Source organism: Heteronotia binoei, chromosome 21 (genome assembly GCF_032191835.1).
Source record: "Heteronotia binoei isolate CCM8104 ecotype False Entrance Well chromosome 21, APGP_CSIRO_Hbin_v1, whole genome shotgun sequence".
Classification (NCBI taxonomy): domain Eukaryota; kingdom Metazoa; phylum Chordata; class Lepidosauria; order Squamata; family Gekkonidae; genus Heteronotia; species Heteronotia binoei.
The window spans coordinates 72,265,023-72,283,543 of record NC_083243.1 but is presented as its reverse complement, the minus strand read 5'-3'; positions in this window follow the sequence as shown (position 1 = coordinate 72,283,543).

Below are 18,521 nucleotides of genomic sequence, written 5' to 3'. Positions count from 1 at the left end.
TCAACCTGGACAGCCGCAAAGTCTATACCCAGACTTAAGTGCAGTCCGCCAACAAACCCAGGCTGAAAAGGACAAGAGAAGGGAAGTGTGGAGATTCCTGGTTAACGCAGGAGATAACATGGAACCATATGACAAGGCAGCCACTTCAGTGTTGCTTTGGAGACAAGCTCAGATACTGAAGGAAAGAGGGGGTGTAGTACCATCAGCACCTCCTCTCCCTCCATTGCCAGCTCCTCACACTCCCATGGCTGTTGTGCAAATGCAGGACTGCATGTACAACCCATTTTCCCAAAGTCTGGATTTGTGCTAGGGATGCCCGGAGCCCACTGATCTCCCCAATGGAATCATAGCTAGATTACAGCCTGATGCATGGGGGAGACCAAAGGTAAAGGCAGGCATTGGGGCTCCAGGGAACAGTAAATTTGCCACTCTGCTAGTGGATACCGGAGCCTCCATCAATGTGCTCCACCCTAGGTTAGTAACACAAGGGACTCAAACAGAGAGAACCATGGAACTGGCAGGATATGTAGGCAGTAGTCATGCCTCACATATCTGGAAGAAGATCCCAGTCACCATAGGCAAGCTTCAAGCTGTCATGAAATCCTGTAACAATCAGGGAGAAGATGATGGCATGATAGGAGCCCCGTTTCTAACCAAGAATAAGCTGACTATTGATATGGCCAACTGCCTCCTTTGGCAGATTCCAGGAGGGCCAGAATTCATTAATGCTATCCACAAGTGCGTAGTTCTAAAGGCACCCCTCCCACTAGCACCCCTCTCCAACGATGAATGGGTCCAAAGGTTTCCCGGGGTATGGATCATTGAGAAAGCCGAGTGCAGGACTGTAAAGAACGCCTGTGTTCTCATAGAAGGCAAGGATCCCCCTCCACAGCGTCAGTACAAATACCCAGCCAAGGCAGAGGCAGGCATAGGGAAAACCATTGAGGGACTCTTAAAATGGGATGTCATTCTTCCAATGCAATCCATCTGCAACGCCCCCTTGTGGCCAGTTTTGAAAGCAGATGGGGTTACGTGGAGAATGACAGTAGATTTCAGGGCTTTGAATGCCATAACTCCCCCAGTTGCTCCTGTGGTTGCCAAATACAATGAGATCGTGGCTGCCATTGCTGCAGGGTCCAAATTCTATAGCGTTTTGCACCTGGCTAATGCGTTTCATTCTATCCGCTTACATGAGTCCTGCTGGTACAAATTCACGTTCACTTTTCGCAGCCAGCAGTACATCTTTAAGCGGACACCCCAAGGCTTCCACTCAAGTCCCAGTATTTGCCATGCACAGGTGGTGCAGCTGTGGGACCACTTGCAATCTGGTTCAAAGGACCACATGTTACGTTATGTTGATGACAGTCTTATACATGCAGAAACAGAACAAAAGGTCCATGAAGTCACAAAGGAAGTGCTCAATATCATTCAAGAAACTGGGTTCAAGGTAAGGCACGCCAAAGCTCAGCTAGTGCAAACTGAGGTGAAGTACCTAGGAATTACTCTAGGGGCAGAAGGCAGAACATTAGATTCCCAAAGAGTAGAAGCAATTTCCAAGCTCCCTGCTCCCACAGACACTCATTCACGGAGAGCCCTACTGGGCACTTTCAGTTTCTCTAGAGACTTTATTGAGTTGTTTTCAGAGAAAGCACACCCTCTTTATGAGTTGTTGAAAAAGGATGTGGCTTGGTGCTGGGGGCCTGAGCGGCAGAAAGCGTTTGTAGAGCTTAAGATGAGTCTAGCAAAAGCTCCTGCTCTCATGCACCTCGATGTGACACAGCCCTTCTATATTTAATTGGCTTCCTCTGAACACAGCCTAGGCGCCACCCTGATCCAACAGTGGACAGGAACCCAGTGAGTGATAGCTTATGCTTCACGGAACCTTTCTGCTGTGGAAGAAAAGTTTTCCTCTGTCTGGTGCTTGTCTGGAGCCTTACTCACTGGGAATTCATCATAGGGAGAGCTAGAGTGGTTGTGCAGACCATGCATTCTCCTCTTAAAAACATCTTGTTGGGAAAAGTAAAAGATGGGCAGGTTTCCAGCCAGCGTATTGCTCAGTGGACACTGGCATTGGCAGAGGGGTAGACTTTCACAAGGAGCAAAAAGAGCCTCCCTCCCCATATGGTCTCATAGTAACTGGGGAAGAGCACGAGTGCCCGTTGCCCATTGTGCAACATGCACCCTGGCCAGCAACGGGAGGAATGTCCTTAGCAGAAGCCAAACAAAATGGATTTGTGTGTTGGTTCTGTGATGGGTCTTCCTTTCACGTTGATGGTTCTGCTCGAACTGGCTACAGAGACATCAGGGTACAGGACTCTTTCGTCCTTAAAGGGACAGTCTGCCCTCACTCTAGTCAAGCCGCGGAAGTGGAAGCTATGCTACCCATCCTCAATTTTGAACCTCTAGATGTTCCATTGGCAATCTTTACTGACTCTCACTGGGCGGTGAAAGCAGTAACAGTTTGATTTCCCATATGGAAACAGCAAGAGTGGAAAAGCAGTGAGGGGAAACCAGTAGTACACATTCAGAAATGGATCCAGGTAGCTGACAACGTGGAAGCTAGGACAAGCCCTACTCATGTTACACATGTAAAAGGACATCAGAGGAATAACACTGAAGTCAGCATTTGGAACAATCGGGTAGACGCTATCACAAAGGAAGCCGCCTTTGCGGTCAACAACCCTTTCCGGTTTTTTTTTCTTCGTTTCCCCCCCCCCCCCCCATTATTACTAAAAAATTGTCCAATGTCTTCTTACATTCGACTCTTTCTCTATATATTCTTTAAACTTCCTCCACTCTTTTTTAAATATCTCCAAATCATAGTCTCTTAATGTTCTAGTTAATTTATCCATTTCACTCCACGATAGAACTTTCATAGTCCAATCCCATTTATCCGGTATTTTTTCTTGCCTCCAAAGCTGCGCATACAATGTCCTAGCAGCTGATAGCAGGTACCAAATTAGAGTCCTATCTTCCTTTGGATATTTTTCTAATTGTAATCCAAGCAAAAATGTCTCTGCAATTTTCTTAAAATCATAACCCAATATTTTGGAGATTTCTTGTTGTATCATCTTCCAATACTCTTTCGCTTTTTCACATGTCCACCACATATGGAAGAAAGAACCTTCATGTTTTTTACACTTCCAACATCTATCCGACATTTTCTTGCTCATCTTAGCCAATTTTTTCGGGGTCATATACCACCTGTACATCATCTTAAAACAATTTTCTTTTATGCTCTGACAAGTTGATATCTTCATTGAGTTCTTCCAAAGGTATTCCCATGCATCCATTTGTATTTCTCTATTCACATTGATTGCCCATTTGACCATTTGAGATTTTACTACTTCTTCTTCTGTAGACCATTTCAATAATAACTTATATACTTTTGATATCAATTTTTCATTATCACCAAGCAGGACCCTTTCCAATTCTGTTTGTTCTCGTCTAAGAAGGGGGGGGAAATATTTATATAACGAATTTTGATTAGTCAGATGTATCTTTAGTATTGAATTAGAATCTATAACCTCGGGGAAGTCTATATTGGAGGGAGGGGGGATTGAAAAGTCATATGGGTTAGTATTGAAGCAACGAAGGGAAATTAAGTTCTGTAACCATATGCTATCAATAAATTGGTTTTATTTATTTATTTTATTTATTTATTTAAGATTTGTATCCCGCCCTTCCCACAAGTGGCTCAGGGCGGCTTCCACTAGTAGATCCAACAAAATTACAATAGTTAAACATATAAAGGGATCCGTATTTAAAACAGATAAAACAGATAAAACAGATAAACCTTAGTTATTAATACTCATTAATAAATATTGCAACTGTATATAAAACAACAACCCTTTCCGCTCTCCTCCGGTTTTTCCTCTGCACCCAGTCACAAGCAGAATGCAGAGCAAAAAGCAGAAGATCCCAAAGGACCTGGCAGAGCTCCAGAAAGATGACCCAGAAGTAATCCAGCTATCCCAAGCTCAGAAGGACAGCACAGGCATATACAAGAAAGAGCAATGGGACGGAATTTACTGGGCAGTTGACAGCAAGGGGAAAACATTGGTGGATTGTGCCAATTCAAGTCAGGGGTGATCTAATCAAGTTTGTAAACAAGCAAGGGCACAGAGGAAAGGATCTAACTCTGGAACGGGTGAGAGAAACAGGGTGGTGGCCAGGCATGCGCCAGGAGGTCGCACAATGGGTTAACAATTGCCTAGCGTGTGCCATGGTAAATGCTGATTCCACTGGCTCCAAAACTCCCATCCAACACCAGAGAATAGAAGGGCCCTGGGCACGGATACAAATTGATTTTATCGCCCCCCTCCCTTGGACTGCTCGAGGAAACAAATACTGCCTCACTGTAATTGACCTGTTCAGCAAATGGGTAGAAGCATTCCCATGCCAACACAATACTGCGGCCACCACAGCTAAGATTCTGTTCAATCACCTATGGACTCGTTGGGGGATCCCTAGAGTCATGGACTCCGATTTAGGCTCACATTTCATTGGGGAAGTAACCAAGGAACTCTTTAAAGCCCTCGGAGTAGAGCAGCGATTTCATATTGCTGGGCACCCACAAGCATCCGGTGCCGTTGAACGAACTAATAGGACCATCAAGGAAGCTCTACGCAAAGTAGTTAAATCCTCAGGCAGGGATTGGGATGACAAACTCCCAATCATCCTTATGGCTATCAGGGGAACTATTGCTGATCACGACCACACACCGCACATGGTCATGACAGGAAGGAAAATGTTGTTGCCGGAAGCATTCTGGCTTAAAACACAACTTCCTTCTGATCTGGTGCCAGTGGTAGTGAATGATGCATGGGTGCAATCCTTAATTGCTGAAATCCACAACATCCATATGGAGGTAGCCAAGCAGCTAGGAAAGGCACAGCTCAGAATGGATCAGAGGCTGGGCTGGGTTAAAAATCCTCATGTATGGGACATCGGGCAACTAGTACTCTACAGGAAATTCTCACAAGACGAGCATTCCTTGGAGGCAAAATGGCAAGTTCCAGTACCAATTACGCAAAGAATTAGCCCTGCTGTATACCAAGTGGCAATTACCAAGAAGAACGGAGAGACTTGGTACAAATATTTCCATTGCTCTCAGCTGAAGGAATGGAAAGGGAAAATGCCCAAAAATACAGCTCAGCTTCAGCAGCCAGAAACCATGCCACCTCCTGGGAGGGTAGAGAACTGAAAAATCTCAGTCATGCCTTGCCCAGATTTAGTGGATTTCTCAATAGGAGACACATTCATGACACTAGATGCAACCTGAAGAATTTAGTGGTAAGAGATTTCTGATAACACATGGATATGTACACAGAAATCTAGGGGGTGGGGTGATAGAGGCAAGCAAAAAACCACTACCCTAGAACTTACACTCATTTTTTTTCCCCATCTATGTCTTCTTTCTTCCTCTACTATCTCAAGACTATAATGAACAAAGAGTGGTCAACAGTGTAGTTATTGTCATTTTATCCCCAGGTACACACTATGGGGGGGGAGGGGTGGGCTCCCTCTTGGGTATCCTGCCCCCCCAGGGAAAGTGTATGCGCAATACATAGCCTCTCCTTCCCGGTGTAGTGAATGCCGCGTGGTCACTGTCCGGCTATGCCTGGCAGATGGTCACTGCAATGGCCTCTCCTGCATTACTGCATCCGTGGCAACACCTTCCCGCTGGTACCCCCCCCCCCCCGTTTCTCACAGAGTTTGCCACGTCATGGTGCGACCGAATGTCCGGCGGTATAACCGGATGGGCAGGCTGGGCCCACCAACCTCGCCAGCCAAGAGAAGGAAAACTCTAACATCAAACCCGGGCAGATAGAGCTCGTTAATGTAACACCTACCACCTGGAGGACTCGCTACCGGTGTCCCGGCTTACTGGGCCATGGCAGATGACCCCAAGGTGAAAGGGTGGAGCCAGTACCGCGCACACTGTGCTTCACCTAAAAATTCCTCTGCGCAGGCCTGAAGGGCATATCCACATCCACAACCCACAACACACCAAGTCCTGCAGCGATGGGCAAGGGGCGAAACGGCAGGTGGAAGATGCCACTGGAAGCCGCAGTCCCGATCCTGCATGTAGGCGGTTCAGGGTATTGGTCGCCTGATGCTGACCCGGAGACGAAAGCATCTTTCGGCAGCACCCTGAACGACCAAGCAGCCTTATCTAGGGACAGCACTGCTTGCTCCACACGGAGAGGGGCCTAGAAAAGGTAGCCTAAACAAAGCTCGTCTCCCCCACCCCAGTTGGCTAGCCGCGGTCAACGGGCATCCTTACTTGCGGTCAAAAAATAACAACAAAGAAAAGGCATGCACCAACCTCACAAAGTGTGCAAAGACTTAAGCTTGCGTGTTGGAACATCAGAACCATGCTTGACACAGTAGACAGTGGTTGCCCTGAACGACGCTCTGCTCTAGTTGCCCACGAACATCTCAGGTTGAATATTGACATAGCAGCTCTCAGTGAGGTCCGTTTCCCTGAGGAAGGTAGTCTTCAAGAACATTATTATTATTATTTATTACTTTACATTTATATCCCGCCCTCTCCGCAAGCGGACTCAGGGCGGCTTACAGTATCATAAAAACAATCAATTCCATAAAACATATAAAACCATAAAACATTTATCAAGTTAAAAACTAGTACGCTATCTCAATCTAGTCTGGCGGTATTGGGTTCTGACTATGACCGCCAGCTTCTGTAGGATGTCCGGTGGCAGCCCATTTTCAGTCAACCAGAAAAGCCTGCCTAAACAGTTCGGTCTTACAGGCCCTGCGGAACGCCGACAAATCCCGCAGGGCCCTTATAGCTTCTGGGAGGGTGTTCCAGAGTTCTGGTGCTGCCACCGAGAAGGCCCTAGATCTTGTTGCGGATTGCCTGGCTTCTTTTGGGCCAGGGGCAGACAGCAGATTTTTTGTCCCTGATCGCAGTGCTCTCTGGGGGATATATGGGGAAAGGCGGTCCCGTAGATAGGCAGGTCCCTGACCATAAAGGGACCAACATGGTGCTGGCTATACCCTCTACTGGTCGGGTAAGTCAAAGGCTGAGAGCCGCCTTTCTGGCGTTGGCTTCATGGTCAGGAACTAACATGTCAAACAAAATAATGGTGCAAACATCTGCCCCAGAAGCCTTTGCGCGCCTGTTTGCATATGCATATGGAAGCCTCCTCATAATTGGGTCTGGATGAGCCATGTGGGCCCAAGACTGAGGGAGGCGAAGGAATCCAATCTGACTCGGGAAACATCGGAGAACCTCGCATTGAGCATGCTCTGCGGAGAGTTTGGCTTCAACCCAGGCATTCTCCATACAAGGGGGGGGGGGGAGACTAATGACTGCTGCCAGGCACTCTTTATCTCTCCCTCCACCAGGACATTCACATATCCAATAGACAAATGGAAGAAGATCCTCTTCAAACCCCAGTATAAGAAGATCCTCTTCAAACCCCAGTATAAGAAGCTTATCAAGGGGGGGGAGAAGAAGAGAAAAAGACTCAAGGCTAAGATAGGAACTAGTAAACAAATGTATTAGACTAGTTATAGGGAATGATGTATGAATTCACTTGTAACCATGAATTCTAATGTAATTGTATACTTTTTCTAATCAATTGATGTCATAATTGTGTGTGTTTTATCAATCAATTCTTGTTATTTGTATGGCTTAAATAGCAGCAATGATATTATGAACTCAACCTTTTATTTCAATTATTGTAACTTCGCGTTTTAAGAATACTGTATGACAAAGAATGTTGCCAATGCCTGTTGCTTTCGCATCGTAGTATTCGAGGAAGTAGCCTTTGTCCCATTGGATACTGTATTTTTCAAATTGATTTTTGAGTGTTTTAGACTAGTGGCTCCAACTTTTGTAGATAGAAGGTACACTCCGGTTGATACTTGGCTCCCTGCAGACAGTGAGGTCCGTTTCCCTGAGGAAGGTAGTCTTCAAGAACATGGTGCTAGCTATACCCTCTACTGGTCGGGTAAGTCAAAGGCTGAGAGCCGCCTTTCTGGCGTTGGCTTCATGGTCAGGAACTCCATTGCCTCCAAACTTGAAAACCTGCCAACAGGTCACTCAGATCGCATCATGTCCATGCGCCTCCCACTTCAAAACAAGCAGCATGCAACACTCTTCAGTGTCTATGCCCCAACCCTTCAAGCAGACCCTGCAGAAAAGAACAAGTTCTATGCTGATCTACGCAACCTCGTACGGAAGACCCCTACAGAGGACAAGGTGATCATCCTTGGCGACTTCAATGCCAGAGTAGGTAAAGACTCGGAAGCCTGGAAAGGAGTACTTGGCAAACACGGCATTGGCAACTGCAATGATAACGGGCGCCTCCTGCTAGAATTCTGCATGGAACACCAGCTCACCATCACCAACACTATCTTTCAGCAGAAGAACAGCCTGAAGACAACCTGGATGCACCCACGGTCCAAACACTGGCACGTTATCGACTACATTCTGGTGCGCCAGAGAGACCTTCGAGATGTCTTACACACCCGAGTAATGCCCAGTGCGGAATGTCATATGGATCATCGTCTTGTACGCTGCAATCTCCGTCTTCACTTTAAACCCACACCCAGGAGAGGAGGTATCCCTCGGAGGAAGCTTCAGGTTGGCAGCCTTCAGTCAGCTGAAGTTAAAGCTGCCTTCCAGGCAAAACTCCAGTCAAGAATTGAGGACCCCAGTTGCCCCACAGACCCTTCTCCAGAAGCACTCTGGGAACACCTAAAAACTACCATCCTGTCGATCTCTGAAGAAGTCCTTGGGTTCTCCACAAGGAAAAACAAGGACTGGTTTGATGAGAACAATCAAGAGATCCAAGAATTACTAGCGAAAAAGAGATCTGCTTACCAAGCACATCTTGCTCAGCCCTCCTGTCCCGGAAAAAAAGCAATCTTTCGCGCTGCATGTAGCAACCTCCAGCGCAAGCTTCGAGACATTCAGAACAAGTGGTGGACCAAGCTTGCAGAGAGAACCCAGCTGTGTGCAGACACTGGTGATTTAAGAGGGTTCTACGAAGCCCTGAAGGCAGTATATGGCCCATCATATCAGGCTCAGAGTCCCTTGCGTAGTGCAGATGGCCAAGTGCTCCTCACAGACAAGGCATCCATACTGAACCGGTGGTCGGAGTATTTTCAGGCTCTCTTCAGTGCCAACCGCGTAGTTCAAGATTCAGCAATCCACCTCACCCCACTTCAACCAGTGAAAACAGAGTTGGATGAGATCCCCACCCTAGAAGAGACTGTTAAAGCCATCAAGCAACTGAAAAGTGGCAAGGCAGCGGGAGTTGATGGAATCCCACCAGAGATCTGGAAGCATGGGGGCACAGTACTACATAGCACACTTCACAAAGTACTTGTCACCTGCTGGGAACAAGGCAAACTACCACAGGACTTTCGCGATGCAATCATCATCACTCTACACAAGAACAAAGGAGAAAAGTCAGACTGCTCCAACTACCAGGGGATAACCCTGCTCTCCATCGCAGGCAAAATCCTTGCCAGAATACTCCTGAACAGACTGGTGCCCACCATTGCAGAAGAACTCCTCCCAGAGAGCCAGTGCGGCTTCAGAGCTAATAGGAGCACCACCGACATGGTATTTGTTCTCAGGCAGCTCCAAGAGAAAAGCAGGGAACACAACAAGGGTCTATATGTGACTTTTGTCGACCTTACCAGTTTGGTGTAGTGGTTAAGTGTGCGGACTCTTATCTGGGAGAACCGGGTTTGATTCCCCACTCCTCCACTTGCACCTGCTAGAATGGCCTTGGGTCAGCCATAGCTCTGGCAGAGGTTGTCCTTGAAAGGGCAGCTGCTGTGAGAGCCCTCTCAGCCCCACCCACCTCACAGGGTGTCTGTTGTGGGGGGAGAAGATACAGGAGATTGTAAGCCGCTCTGAGTCTCTGATTCAGAGAGAAGGGCGGGGTATAAATCTGCAATTCTTCTTCTTCTTCTTCTTCTTCTTACCAAAGCTTTCGATACCGTTAGCAGGAAAGGCCTGTGGCAAATCTTGGAACGTTTAGGATGTCCCCCAAGGTTCCTCAGCATGATCATCCAGCTACATGAAGACCAGCGAGGCCAAGTCAGATACTGCAACAACCTCTCGGAGCCCTTCCCAATAGGCACAGGTGTAAAGCAAGGCTGCGTTCTCGCGCCAACTCTCTTTACAATCTTCTTTAGCATGATGCTTCAAAGAGCTGCAGTAGATCTAGATGATGACGATGGTGTCTACATCCGCTATCGCACTGATGGCAGCCTGTTCAACCTGAGGCGACTAAAGGCTCACTCCAAGACAATGGAAAAACTCATCCGAGAGCTACTATTTGCTGATGATGCTGCACTCGTCTCCCACTCGGTATCAGCTCTGCAGCATATGACATCCTGCTTTGCAGAGGCTGCCAAGCTATTCGGCCTAGAAGTTAGTCTGAAGAAGACAGAAGTTCTCCACCAGCCTGCACCCCAGGAAGATTATCACCCTCCCTGCATCACTGTGGGTGAATCAGTACTGAAGACAGTCCAGCAGTTCCGCTACCTGGGGTGCATCATCTCCTCAGATGCCAAGATCGACAAGGAGATTGACAACAGGCTGGCAAAGGCAAACCGTGCATTTGGCCGACTGCACAAAAGAGTGTGGAGCAACAAGCATCTGAAAAAAGGCACAAAGATCAATGTTTACAAAGCGGTTGTGATGACAACCCTCATCTACGGCTCCGAATCGTGGGTTTTATACCGTCATCACCTGCGACTCCTTGAGCGCTTTCATCAGCGCTGCCTTCGCACCATCCTCAACATCCACTGGAGTGACTTTGTGACCAACACTGAAGTCCTCAAGAGGGCGGAGGTTACAAGCATCGAAGCACTGCTGTTGAAGACGCAGCTGCGCTGGGCAGGGCATATTTCTAGGATGGAAAACCACCGCCTTCCCAAGATTGCTCTATATGGCGAACTTTCCACCGGCCATCGAAATAGAGGGGCACCAAAGAAGAGGTACAAGGACTCCTTGAAGAAATCCCTTGGCACCTGTCGCATCAACCATCACCAGTGGTCTGACCTAGCCTCAGATCGCAAAGCATGGAGGCACACCATCCACCAGGCTGTCTCTTCCTTTGAGAACGCACGCATAGCTGGACTTGAGGACAAAAGGAGATTGAGGAAGAATCGCACTGCTACAGCACCAACCCCAAATCAGACTTTTCCCTGCAGCCACTGTGGCCGGATCTGCCTGTCCCGCATTGGTCTTGTCAGCCACCAGCGAGCCTGCAGCAGACGTGGACTACTGCACCCTTCTTAAATCTTCGTTCGCGAAGTCAAGCCGAGAGAGCAGACATGTTACCTGTCAAGATCAGCTGTGGACTTTTTGTTGTGTTATTCAAGACCTTGTCTCCATCCGGTGATGTAGGTCTTGAAGGGGGGAATTGTGAGAAAAATACCCCTAATTCCAGAACATCGTAGTCAGGGTGCCTGGAGATTTAACTCACACACATCTACCAGAAGAATGTGGGTTTTGTCTACCAAACTGGAAGGGACTTATGAGTACTAACAGCCACAACGTTACAGCAGCACTCCGTGTCTCTTGAGGAGTGCTAACCAGGAGAACAGATGCTTTCCAGTCGCTCCATGTGATCCCCATCTTGACCATAGCAGCGGAAGAAGGTGCACCGCCAGGAACTGTCCAGGCTAGAGGTTTCCAGCCTCGACCATAGAATCCATCTTGGGAGGCTAACTCCACCAGCAGCTATCTTCCTGCAGTGCCAGACTCCATAACAGCGAAGCGGGAGGCTCACGTACTCAACAGATGTCACCTATGCATAAAGTCATCAAGCTTATCTTAGGTGTGGATCCTGTCAGACCGCCTAAGCCTTTGTCCAACGGAACTCAAGACAAAGACCGGTGCCAATAGAAGACTGAAGAGGAGGAAGAACATCTTCACCCAGAGCCAAGTTTCTTTGTATAGACCGAGTGTTACCTAGGTAGCAATTTGTCACCTTTTTAGATAAATTTGATAGACTTAAGTACCTCCCACCTTAATAATATTTCCCATTCTTTCCCTTAATGGTCATCCTGGAGCCTCCCCCTTGGCCCATTGTTTCCTGGAAGTCCAATCAGGTAACTAAGGCCAAGTCTGCTCATTGGCTAGCTTTGGGCAGCCAATCAGGGGCTGCCAATTAACTGGCTATTGGCTACTGCAGAAGTCCAGCCCTTATGGTCACTGCAGAGCCTCCCCTTTTTTTGAAAGCCATGTACCAGCTGACCTAGGGTGGCCAGACCGTCCCGGGCACCCGGGAATGTCCCGGTTCTGGCCCCCTATTCCCGCCTCCCGGGCTGGCTATACCGGGACCATTAGAGGTCCCGGTTTAGCCAGCCCCGGAGGCGGTGGGCCGCGGGCGCCGGCGGGGAAGGGGGCGAGTGAGGGAGGGAGCGTCCCTGTGCGTGCGTAGGGCCCCTGCGCATGCGCAGGGACGCTCCCTTACTCACTCGCCGCCTTCCCCGCCCGCGCGCGGGGCCCGGCGGCGGTGGCGGAGGCCTCTCCGCGGCCTCCGCTGGTCGCTGGAGGCCCTCCAGAGACTCTGGAGGGCCTCCAGCGACCAGCGGAGGCCGCGGAGAGGCCACGGAGGCGCTGGCGCTGTTGCTGGGAGGCCCTCCAGAGACTCTGGAGGGCCTCCGGCCACCGCGGCCTCCGCTGGTCGCTAGATGCCCTCCAGAGACTCGGTCCCATCGTTGTGGGGCCCAGGGGGCCGGCACAGCGGCACGCTGAAGCAGCCTGTCGGTCACTTCCGGGTTCCTGTCCTGCATCTCGACCTGTGTTATTAGTGACAGGCTGCTTCAGCGTGCCGCTGCACCGGCCCCCTGGGTCCCACAACGATGGGACCGATGCCACAGGGACGGGCTCGAAACACTCTATAACCCCTCAAAAGAACAGCAGTCTAGCTCGCTTCCCCCGAGCCCTGCCGCCATAAGCCTCAAGGGGGCTCATTTTGCGGCATCTCCCGGCGGGAGGGTGGCACCCGCACGGGACATATATCAAATGAAAGAGGGGGCGCAGGGCTATCAGAAACAGCCGGCGGAGGGAGTCGGGAGACCACCCCACTGGGGGATCCACACCCCGAAAGTGATGAAGGTGGCGCAGATAGAGCCAACAGAGCAAACAGGACAAAATAAATAGGCTGCATTATGCAGCACAGTCTCACTGGAATCTCACTGGAATCTGACTGGCTTCTCAGCATGGAACCCGTTCTCTCTAGTCTTCTCACTTTGAAAAAAGTAAAAAAAGAGTTTCGTTTAAATTTACTTCCCCCTTTCCCTCTCTATAAATAATCTTGGTGTTTCCGGCGGTGATATTTGGGGGATTTTTGGGGACGTCACATGAAGTGCTGTGAAGTCACTTCCTGTTTCCGGCAGTGGCATTTGGGGGAAATGATGTCATTTGGGGGAAATGATGTCACAGGAAGTGATGTCACTTCCTGCTTCCGGCAGGTGGCGCGGGGGAAATGATGTCACAGGAAGTGATGTCACTTCCTGTTTCCGGCAGGTGGTGTGGGGGAAATGATGTCACAGGAAGTGATGTCACCTCCTGTTTCCGGCGGTGGCATGACGTCACCGGAAGTGACGTCACTTCCTGTTTCCGGCGGCGCACGCACCCCTACCTTCCCCCCAAAAAGGTGTCCCTGGCTGGCCTTCAGACATTATGGCCACCCTAAGCTGACCACTGTCATCCGCCCCGTACCTCCCATCCCCTGAGGGCTCAAGGTAGTCCTTATAACCTGCGACCCAGCTCCTCACAGGTGTGCATCTAGCAGTACCCCAGTTTCGCTGTCTAGATACATCCCCAATTTCTGATCAGTTGAGGGTCTCCTCCCCCTAGTTTTCGTTCATCGGCATTGGAGCCTTCCTTGAAGACTACGATCGGTAATTATCACCCTGTTTGTCCATCCTTGTGTTATCTCTGAATCTATTTTTCTTAGGACTATATGTATGTTTTATGAGTTTATTATCTTGTATATATTTCTACAATAAATTTTAATTGTTTTTACTTCATTAGTGTCCTTGGCAAATTTAAGCAATAATTTCTGGACATGTATCCTGTATACATAGATTCAAGATCCTTTTTAAGCCAGGTGCCCACTTGTCAATTCCCCATTCCTCGTTGTGAGGGCATTACATTTTCTTCAAGCAAGGCATTTGTTCTACCACAGACATGTACTCTATCACTGAACCATGGTCCCTCCTGACAAGCAGTCTCTCAGGGACCTCCAGTTCTTTGATCACTTATCAGTCTCAGTAAAACAGGGTTAATAAGGAGAACATGAACACCGGTTCTGTACTCAAACTCATCCAATAGTGCTAGATGATTACTCAAGAATCAGACTGAAATAACCTGAGCTATTGACTTCCATGAACCCATTCTGTACATGCATTACAGTACCCAAGAAGAAAGGTTTCTTTACTAGGACCAGGGCCCTTTCTGTAGCAGGAACTCCTTTGCATATCAGGCCACACACCCTTGATGAAGCCAATCCTCCTGCAGTTTACAGTACGCCCTGTACTAAGAACCCTGTAAGCTCTTGGAGGATTGGCTACATCAGGGAGTGTGGCCTAATATGCAAAGGAATTCCTGCTACAAAAAAAGCCCTGACTAGGACTACCATATAATCATTATTTTTATATACTTTTGTTGTTCAGGTGCAAAGTCGAGTCCAACTCTTTGTGACCCCATGGACAAAGTCATGCCACGCCCTCGTGTCTTCCACCATCCTCCAAAGTCTGCTCAAATTTGTGTTAGTTACATCAGTAATGTTCTCCAGCCATCTCATCTTTTGCAGTCCCCTTCTTTTGCCTTTTGTCTTTCCCAGCATCAGGGTCAATATGCTATATACTATATTTATATACTACATATATACTTCAAATGGTTAGGCTTGGTAATTTAGTTTTAAATTGAAATATGCATTGTAATTAATACAAGCACTGACATTCTGCCTCCTTCTGCCCAAGCCCTTTATTTCCCTGTTTCCAGTTCTTATTCCCCAGTCCTTCCCCTCTTCTCAGGAGCAGGAGGCATAGTGCTGAAACACATGCTGAAGCGGGTGGGTTCTGGACTGGCAGCACTGGAAGACAGGCAATAGAATCCAAGGGTACATCTCATGGAAGTTTTAAAGGGGAATATATGTACCCAGTACACTCCCTTTCCCTCTGATCCATTCAGACAACTGCTTCTTCCCAGTAACTCTGCTTGCACTTCCACCTCACATGATCTATTAGAAGACCAGCATGGACAAAGTTTTCAAAGTGACCGTTACTTAGTATCCAGAGAAATGTTATCTGCATCATTATGGCAAGGTACAAATATCAATTCTCTCTCTTTGTGCCACATGCAACAGAGCAGCAAAAATTCAGTCTAGATTAACCGGAATCCGAGAGCAGGCATTAACAACATATTGGCTTTTCTTCCAATTTATTTTCTGTGACACTCATTACAATGACTTAGTCATTTTTATCTTAACTTCCTCCTCCATGCACTTCCTCTGTGTGTATATGCAATATATATTTAGCCAAAAGTCTTATCTTCAAGCCCCATCATAAAAAATGCTACTTAATTGCCTCCATTCATTATCAAGAAGCTCAGAACTTACCTTTTACTGCAGGCCAAAATACAAAATTCAGAAGCTAAAAAGTGAGAATAATTTATTTTAATTAATAATCTTCTCCTGTCTGAAATAATGGATAAATGGGACTTTAAATCGCTTCGTGTATTAAAAACAAACCTGAATATTTCAAGAGACTTAGAAATAAAAATTATTTGAGATTACCATGATTAAATTCCTAGGCCTCTTTCATCTTTCTTAGTGATACAAAGGAAAGTACCTGGTCATTTGTCTGCATGTAGCTAAGGAGAAAGCAGCCCCATGGTGAAGAGTGGTAAAGCTGCAGTACTGCGGTTCTAAGTTCTGCTCATGACCTGAGCTCGATCCCGGCAGAAGCTGGGTTCAGGTAGCCGGCTCAAGGTTGACTCAGCATTCCACCCTTCCAAGGTTGGTAAAATGAGTACCCAGCTTGCTGGGAGGAAAGTGTAGATGACTGGGGAAGGCAATGGCAAACCACCCCGTAAAAAAGTCTGCCATGAAAACATCGTGATGCAACATCACCCCAGAGTCAGAAACGATTGGTGCTTGCACAGGGAACTACTTTTTTTTTTTTTTTAAGCTTAGACGAATGCTGTGTTGGAGCAGATAGATATAGGGGAAATCCAGAACAGCTTATCTTTCTTGCAGAATTTTTGCTGACCATGAAAAATAATATTTGTTTTTAAGGTAGTATAACTTGTAGATGTTTCCTTTTCACTGTGCTGTTTATGATTGAATCTACGAAGTATAATGACCAAACTTAGCAACTTTTAACTTATATATGATCATCTTCAGAAGCTCAGAAACATGCACATATTGTTATTGCTATTTTGGCAACAGTCAGCAATATAAAAGTATTAGAATTGTATTTACTGTATTGGAGGGAAGGCAGCATGGTGCAGTCCGTCTCATCAGATTTCTGCAGCCCAGCAGGGTCAGCCCTGGTTAGGGTCAGCCCTGGATGGCAGACCACCAAGGAAGGCTCTGTAGAGGAAGGCAATGGCAAACCACCTCTGCTTCTGACTTGCCTTGAAAGCCCCTTGCTGGGATTGCCATAAATCAGCTGCAACTTGAGTACACTTTACACATATGCTGTCTCATGGCTCGTTAATACAACTCTCTCTCTCAAATTATGAATAATATGGATAATGGGCAGAATGGGCAGAAAAAGAACTGAAGAGACCCCTTTAACTCATGAAGGTCATAGAGATCCTGACAGAAATGAAGCAGAATTTTTTCAGTTGTTTGCTAAAAATGATAACAGAAATTCAGTTATTAAATTAACCACTGTCACATATGAGGGAGGAAAGTGTCAACCTCTTGTGTGTAATTAAAAATTGAGTAAATAAACCCTTGTTAATTTTAGTCTCCCCTCCTCATCTATTCTGGCTTTCCTTGACTCTTCCCCATATCCAGTATATTCTCCCCTGTTCTGTTAACTGTACATTCCAGAGACTGAAATCTTAAGTAACTTACTTGTGAGTAAGTTCCATTGAAGGCAGTAGGATTTACTTCTGAATAAACATTCATTGATTTGGTCTGCAATGATGGAATGCTAGATACATTTTTTTGTGAGTCAGTGCATGAAATTAGTGGGGCTTACTGCATGCATAAAATCAAGCTGAGATTAACATGTAAAGAAAGAAGCTGAGAAACTAAAATCTTACGCAAGATCAATTTAAACTACCATTTCTCTCAATAAGAAAACATGCATAGGATGAAAATGAATTTCCTTTCTTTGCAAAGCTGTTCTTCCTCTCTTGTTGTGATATACACAGTTTTCCCATCTTGGAACACATAAGAAGTCTAATAGGAAGATATAGGAGAGAAAAATGACCTATCATAGGGGAGAGAGTCCAAGACTCATTATATTATGATGTGCCCAACGGAGCCGCCAAACTGTATTGCTCATTTTTTATTGATTTTAACTGTTGTTTCATATTGTTTTTAAAATGTTGTTATCCACCCTGAGCCCATTTGGGAAAGTGCGGAATATAAATTATCCAAATAAATAAATAAGAAAAAGGTACCTTGGTGTCATGGGACTTACATTGACCCATAAGAAATACTTTCCGTATCAAAGAGCTTCTTGTGATTTCTGAGCCATAGTCTGGCCAACTTCCTTGAGTGTAAGGTGACAGTTTCAGTTGGTGGTATTCCAGAAAACTTTATATTACATTTTGGCTCAAAAGTAGAATAATAATAATAATTATAATAATAATAATAATAATAACAACAACAACAACAACAACAAAACTCCATTAAAAAAAATGAAAACAATCCTTTGTATGTCAGTGGTGCATCATGGACTATACTGAGTTAGGGCCATGGGCAGGTCATAGCTTTTATACGAGAGGTACCTGAGCAAGGATCCCCTTTATTATTTTGTATGTTTTTTAAAAAAAAATTACAAAACACCATTTTTTAAACTGACACGACAAGATGGAAAATAAACTACCATTCCCATGAGGCTAAGTACGAATGTGCATGAAGAATGAACTGCTCTGAATCTAGACAGTTTGGCAGCAAAGACATACTGGATGTAATATTTTCTCTGCCAACATATTTCCCATTAAAGTACATGAGACTTTTCTTTTCCACAGAAATTTGCTGTGGTCCTTTTGTGTGTACAACAATAGCTTTATATGAAGTCTAAAGAATTAGCAGTCCTTTATCATTGGACTAGCAAAATAGGCATCATAGCAGAGAGTCTAAATTGTTATAATTTTAGGGAACCTTCTTATTAGACTGGAAGACAGTCCTGGTGGGATTCCAGACCTAAACCATGAGGGCCCTACTGTTTCATAAGATGCAATCCAGTGTGGTCCCACAGGTCTCTAGTGGAATTCAAGTTCAAATGTAAACAAGTAAGAAGTGAGGAAAATTCTGAATACA